The sequence below is a fragment of the Myotis lucifugus genome, unplaced genomic scaffold, assembly GCF_000147115.1.
Source record: "Myotis lucifugus unplaced genomic scaffold, Myoluc2.0 scaffold_312, whole genome shotgun sequence".
In the NCBI taxonomy this organism is placed as follows: domain Eukaryota; kingdom Metazoa; phylum Chordata; class Mammalia; order Chiroptera; family Vespertilionidae; genus Myotis; species Myotis lucifugus.
Genome location: NW_005871360.1, coordinates 379,321 through 387,033, shown reverse-complemented (window position 1 = coordinate 387,033; position 7,713 = coordinate 379,321).

The following is a 7,713-nucleotide window of genomic DNA, read 5'->3' as shown; positions in this document are numbered from 1 at the left end:
CCGGCAGCTGGGGGAAGGAAGGCGTACTCTTGCATGAGTTTTGTGCATCGGGCCTCTGGTATTATTATATGTAAGATCATTTTTCTTGAATAATTGATGTTTATTGCATGTAACATCATATTTAAAATCGCTTTTCTTGAGATATTAATGTTTATTGCATGTAACATTATATTTAAGATAGTTTTTCTTGAAATATTAAGGTTTATTGCATGTAACATATTTAAAATCATTTTTCTTTAAATAAAACAACCTGAAAAATAATTCTGCTAAAAAAAAAATGTACACCTGGAGGCATGTCTTTCTGCTCCTTGAATTTCTCGTTAGGTTTTACAGCTGAGGTCATTGCCCTGCCTGGTACTTTTGGCGGGCTGGGGGCAAGGGGGTGGTGGTGGTGGTGGTGGTTCCTCCTTTTACATTCTCTCTGCAATCTCTCTGCCATTCAAACTGGTTCTGGAAATCTTAACTTTCCCCACTGAGTTTAAAGAAGTTTCTTTTCCTTATAGTTAGCTGTCAGGGGGCATGGCCTTTGCCTAGAACTCGGGTGGGGGAGTTCAGAAGGATGGCAGGGAGGGCAGGCTGTGCACCCCTCAGCCCTCCTGGCAGGAGCGCTGTGACGGGACATCCCAAGGACACTGGGCTTTTTTCTTGGTTTCTGGGCTGCAGTGGTGGTTATCATCACATTGCTTCTTGTGGGCTCCCTTGCCCTCACACCCATTCTGCCTGACGCCCACATTCTCCGAGGTCTGTTTTGACGCACAGTGTGTGTCTGGGAACCCCACAATGTCCTGATAACATTTGCGTGACCTGACAGGGCCGTCCTTCCCCTTTCTGGTTAAACAGTGCCTGCCAGACCACCAGGGCCGAGGCCTTTGGGCCTTCTCAGCACATTAGAGTCCATTCTGAGTGTAAATCCTTCTGTGCTTCTTCCCCAACTTCTTTTCCTTGAGAATCTGTGTTCTTTGGCTAATAGCTAAGGACCTGCCTTCAAAGCAAGGTCCATGGACGCTTCAAATGAGCTGTGAGGTGTGCTCTTTGTAAGGAGCAGAGCCCAGAAACCCAGCTTTGCAACCGCTGTGGCTTTTGGTGGAGTGCTTCAGGCACTTCAGACAGGCACCAACGTGGGTGAGAACTTGGAGAGGGGCCCGTTTAGGATGCTAACCTGCATTTCCTGGAAGGCCAGTCACGGAAGGCTTAGGAAACAGCCTGTGTTTGGCCTTGAGTGCCAAACAGGTGCAGACTCCAAGCCTTTCCCACACCCAGGCCATTAAAATGTGGCTAAGTCCGTGCTCTCTATATTTGGGTGAGTGTGTGTGTCACAGCCCCCCTTTTGGAAACGGGTGAAAGCTATGGGCTGAGTTCCTAGGAATGTGCATCAACATGCTCAACACTTTGTGCTAGAGACTTATTTCCACCTCAGGGAGACCGGCTGGACCCAGGTCTGGGCCTTTCATATTCTGCACACAAAGTGCATCATGCAGGCCATTTCCTCGCCTCCGACAGTCCCCACGCTCCTGTGGGTGATGTTCGTGACTTTGAACAGTCTTGGTGAAATCCCAAACCACATGGTCATCAGCTTCAGGACGTACCCGGTCACTTGGCACTGAGGGAAACCCAGTGCGGCCATCAGCATTTTATGTGGGTCTTTGCCCTGCTATTTAATGAGGTCTCTGAAACTGTGCGCCAGGAGAGCTGCCCTGTGCTGCTGGTGACAGATGGATGGACTATGACCAGAGAGGCTGCGAGGAGTCCAGTGTGTCTGAAAGAGCTCCAGCTTTTAAATCTAGGGTTTGAATCCAGGCTCTGTCCCGTAAGTGACCTGACCTCTCAGAACCTTACTATCTTCATCTGCAAAATGGGATCAGTCCAATGGGGACTCCAGCAAGGTGAAGATCCATTACATGACGTGTTTAAATACTTTTATGGAGCTCACGACTACGGTTTCCACAAGAGTGCCTGGCTTGTATCGAGCCTGTGACTCACGGTACATGTATGATTCCAGTTTGGATGTCAGCCCTGGCATAGGACTGGTACTTGTGCTTCATGTGGCTCATTTGCAGGTTTTTTCTCCCTTATTTGAATTTCCTAGTGTCATATTCAATTGGCAATGCTGGTCTGAGTGGCTGGCTGTACTGAAAGGGTCTGTGTGACAGACCTGCAAAAGGATGAAACCCTGGCCTTGCTATTTTTATGTGTTCATCAGCCAAGCTTGGGGTATAAAGGCAGAATTCAGGAAATCCCCATTTCTAAGTACTTCCTCCTCTTCTGTGGATTTAGATACAAAGGTTAAAGGAAATTCACAAAGGAAATTAAATTCATGAAACAGATAAAGGGGTTTGGTTATCTATCTATCTATCTATCTATCATCTATCTATCATCTATCTATTATAAGTAATAATAGAGGCTCTCCTTGTCTAGAAGGATGTATGTTTATATACATCCCTTATCATGGCAAGAAAAAACACTATTAATTCATTTTTCCATTGATATAAGCTCCTTTATCTCCAACCATCCGTTTATCTGTTTATCATCCATCCATCCATCCATCCTCCATCCATCCAGACCTACTATATTCAAAGTGTTGTGGGGACTGAAAGATTGAGTTCCATAGTTATCTTTTGTATGGAGTCAGGTTATGGTAGTGCTTAAGTTCTTCAATTTTAGAGTCTGACAGACAGCCTTGGTTGATGGTCCTGCTATTCATTCACTAACTGAGGAAACTTCAGTAGGTTGTGTAGCTATTGTAGTGCCAGTTTTTCTCCTCAGAAAAATAAGGAGCGAATGAATTAGGCATGTATTTAATCCTCATAAAAGAGTAACTGGCGCCCTGACCAGTTTGGCTCGGTGGCTAGAGTGTCGGCCTGTGGACTGAGGGGTCCCGGGTTCGATTCCGGTCAAGGGCATGTGCCTTGGTTGCGGGCACGTCCCCAGTGGGGGGTGTGCAGGAGGCAGCTGATGGATGTTTCTGGCTCTCTGTCCCTCTCCCTTCCTCTCTGAAAAATCAATAAAATATATTTAAAAAAATAACTGGCACAATGTGTAGCTAAAGTAAATGCTCACTAAATAGAAAACAATTGCATAATTGGTCCAGCGATGAAGAAACAGCACCACCGCAATGCTTAAGTAGTGGTTAGCTTGCAAAAATCCAGTGCAGTTGCAAGCTGCAGGCACGCATTCCATGTGCATCTGAGCTTTGTGTCTGTGTATGGGTGTGGGTATAAATCAAGGAATACATAGTCTATGGGGCAAACATTCCCTACATGCTTATAGTTATAAATTCTATATCCATTTGGGTTCTCAAGTGGGAAATTTAGAAGGTATTGCCTTCTTCTTCAACACCAGATTTATAATATATAAGACCTTTGGGACTATATATTTCAGTTGTACACATTATACAGTCTTTCTACTGGTAGTTCCTTATGTTGTCTTGGTTGATACTATTCTTTGTAAAGAACCTCGTCTTCTGTGCATGGGAATGCCTATGATTATAACTATTAACATTTCATTGCTCTTAGTTATTAGTTGGGTAGTCTTTCTTAATATCCTTATTTCTCAAACATCCTTATTCCTATCATGGTTTTATTCAGACTCTCCACATGCATCTTATAAAGTAATTTTAAAAACCCTCAGTATTCAGACAACTGAGAAAAAGGAGGTTTGATTTTCAGGAAGTAAGGGGATGATTTTAATGTCTTGATAAAGAAGAATTTGTCCTCAGTTGGAAACCCGTCTGTCCTGGAATAACTGTCGCTGGAAGGAAGATTCTAACACGCATACCACATATTTCCATTTATTCTACCAGGTTGGTTCTGACAGATATTTTATCTCAAGTATCTTTATAGTTAAACCTAAAGGCATATCGAGAGGATTATTTAATAACACCTGGAAGCACAGAAAAAAGAGATGAGACGGAAAATAAAGCAAAGCGAGAGAACAGAGCAAGCCTGGGAGGTGGCATCCCAGACAGACCCTGAGGAGGAGTGGATAATGGTGCTTCTAGCCCAAGTGTGGGGAGAGGGATTAGGACAAATAAATTAGGGCAACAGACCACCCAGGCTGAGATGTGCTCATTCTTGTTTTACAATTTCAAATGTAATGAAAATCCAAATTAATTTCTCAGGAGAGCATCGGCTCCTTTGTCTAAGGCAACAAACAGCAGGTCAGATGTGTCGTATAAAACTCAATAGCAGCGACTTGGTTTTGCGGCCAGGTTCACAGCATGGGAGTGCCACCGCCCTGGCTCCACAGTGCATTGACGAGAGGCAGAGCCGAAGGCCAGGGAGCCTGGGGGAGGCACCTACTGGAGTCTTTTGGGCCTCACTGATCAAAGTAGCCTGGCCGTGTCCTTTTAAGTCACGGATGAGGTGAAAAAGGGCCAGAGTTCAGGCTGAGGCAAACATGGCTCTGTCAGAAAGACTTTCACTGGCAACTTAAGGAATAGCAATTCCTCTGCTATTCAGCGTGCAGGCGAAGGTAAAGAGGATATGGGGAATGTGAGCAAGGAGCCATGTGCAAGAATGTTCACGATGGCACTATAATAACACGAACATTGGAACTAGCTTAACTGTCCATCAAGAGGAAACTAGACAAATGAATTGGGCTGCATTGACGCAATGGAATAATAGACAGTGATGACAAGGGCATAAACTAGAGTTCAAGTGTTAACACAGATGATCTTCAATTATACAATAGAGAGCAAAGAGCATACTGAAGAAAATATGTGCTATAAAACCATTTATATTAAGTTCAAGAAAATGTAAAATAATACTACATAGTGTGTTTGGATATCTACGTGTGAAATAAAATGTTTAAAAATGCATGAGAATAATAAAAACCAAATTTAGTTTAGTGGTTATCTTTGGGGAGTTGGGGCGGGGGATGTCACCAGAGTGGGGAACATGAGATATCAGTTGTATCACTGTTTTATTTTTCAGGTGGACAGTAGTTACACAAATGTCTCATTATATTACTCTTTGTGTATATTTGTTGTAAATCTGAAATATTGCATGGTAACTTACACACCTCCTCCCTATGCACACCGAATGTATTGATATTCAAGAGGGGCGCTCTGCTTAGGGAGGAAAATGGGTATCAGAGTGTTACAAAGAGATAATGTGATGCTGTGTTTTGCAAAGGTAGGTGCTTAATATATATTTGCTGAATTAATGAAGGCTGGGAAGGAGAGAAAAACAGAATCAGAAGGTAGCAGAGAAGGTGAATGAGAAGAAAGGAGTCTGGGGAGAAGAAAGTTTAGAGCCAGCAATGTGTGGAAAGTAGCAGCACATGCAATAAAGCAAAGCAGGAAGATCAGTGAGCTGAATGGATGCTGAGCCGCTGCTGTGCACACCAGCCAAATGCCCCACCTCCTCGGCTCCAGAGGTTGGAAAGAGCTTTCACTGTGATGGGAATTCCCACAACCAGCAGGTCATTCTGTAGGTGCTGCCCGTCACAATGCCTTAAATGGTTTCATAAGAAATTACTCTTGCAAAGAAAAAGAGAAAGAAAACGCATTTGAGTTTGTCCCGACAAGAAAGTCATCAAAAGGTGGTGATCAGCACGATGATTAATGATTTGCTGCATATTAATAACTGGCACATGATGGTTTTGGGGAGTCACACCATATGTCTTCATTATTGTTTTTCCTTTGCTTGCGTGATTTATTCTTCTAGACTCTGAGAATACAAGTTGGGCTTTTAGAGTGAGCAGGCAGGGAAATGTTCATTTTTTACCCTGCTTAATACCAGTGACTCAACAAAGTCCATTGTGCTCTCAGCCCCTTTGATGTTGCTCAGTAGATGTTGCGAACATAACAGACAAATTCATTTTTAACTGCCCACTGAGGGCTTTGTGATGATCCTCTAGTTGTTGTTCTAGCCTTTTGGACCGGCCTTTACTTCACAATGTTGAGTTAATCAGGCGGAACAGAGCCCAGCACTCGCCATTCTTTTTGTCAGGATGCCGTGAGCCCTGGGCTCGAAGCATGTGGAATTCTGGGCCTGAGGATGTGTCTGCCTGTGCTGACTTTTGCTATTTTGCTTAATTTTAAAATTGATTTTAATTTGTCTTCTTTCTCCTCCCTTGCCTTGAGCCCCCATGGCTCAAAGTATTAAAGGTAGTTTTGAGGAAGAAAATGCAAACTAGCAAGACTTAGTTTTGCTGTTAATGGCCCAGGCCCTTTTGCTTTCTAGGTTAAAAGGACTGTTTGGGGAAATGAAGTTCTCTCTCCCTAATGACCTTGTTTAGTTTTGCAGCCTATTTTAGTTGGAGGGTGAAGTGAGCCAGATCTGTTTCCAGCCACTCTGACTCTTTGATTCCAGATTGAGGCATCCTCGACAGGGTTTATATCCTGCTGGAATGCAAGGCTATTTTAGGAAATCCCTGTTGGATTGAGCAAAAGCATGTGGTGACCAAACCCTGTGGCCCAGATTTTCCAGGACCGTCCCAATTCAAGCAGTTTGAGGTTTTTCAATAAAGGCATTTTATTTTGTATCAACATAGAGTCTGATAAAGGGTACACACACACACATACACACACATGATTTGTGGGCTTATTTGCATGAAGTCTTCTTTAGAATCTTGTGGCTTCAGAACATGTGATCTTTAGAACAAGTATTGTGGAAATTGCTAACTAGCTGAGTGACCTTGAACGAGTCACTTCCTGTCTCTGGGTCTCCTCCGTTCCCCACCACCCTGGCACACTGCAGGTCTCAGTAACTGTCCTGGAGGGAACCAAAGGCCAGGCCCTTTCCGAATTCTCTCTCAGTCTTTGTCCTTTCTTCTCCCTCTGTGTGGAAGGTTTGATGACCTTGTCCTTTGTACTTGCCTCAGTCTCACGGTGTATGACACTTCGTTGCTACCTTGTGTGTCTCCCTCACTGGTCTGCAGGAGACTAGAGGGCTGGGACGGGCCTTTACATTTGTTATCTCCATTGCCAGGCAGATAGACAATGAAAAATTGACTGGAAGGGAATATCCCACAAAGATAATGGTGAGAGAATGGGCGATACGTTATTCTGTATGCTTTTTCATATTTTCCATTAAAAAAAATCATGAGTAGGTATAACTTCAAGGATCAGAGAAATAAAACTGTCAATAGTATATCTTTCCCTTTGAGTGGTTAGCATCTGAGAGGATCCGAGGAGCGTGGGGAACAGATTTCCACATTAATGGCTATTTCAGCATCCTCTGCCTCAGCTTCTGACATGCGGGAGCAGCTGACTCTTTCCCAGGCTCTCTCACAAGCCTGGCCATGCCCTGTGACAGGTGGCCACGTGGATGTCAGAGCTGAGGACCATGTCTACTGTGGGCTGATTTCTTCCAGTGACTGAGCTGTGTCATGGTAATGAAGCACAAACCACCATGTCCGTTGCCTGCTTAGTATACTGTCATCCCATCAGCTAGAAGGCTCTAGGGGTTCTTGGCCCCAGCCTGTGCCTTTGCTGGGGCCGAGCGGAGCCATGGAGCTGAGCTGTGCTAGGTGTGAAGGTGAGCAGGGTGCCAGGAGATAGTTCCTGCTCACTGGGAACTAGGTGGGCTAATCTAGATGGACTAATAATGTGTGTGCATTAGAAGCTATCCAACATCACAAGGCTGTATTTAAGCTTGAAATTAATGGTAGAGAAGACCAAAGGGCCATGGGAGTTTCTAGGAGGGAGAGGGAGTGAAAGGCTATGGAAAAATGTGGTGTTTTGAGATGGGATTTGGAGTGACTCCAACA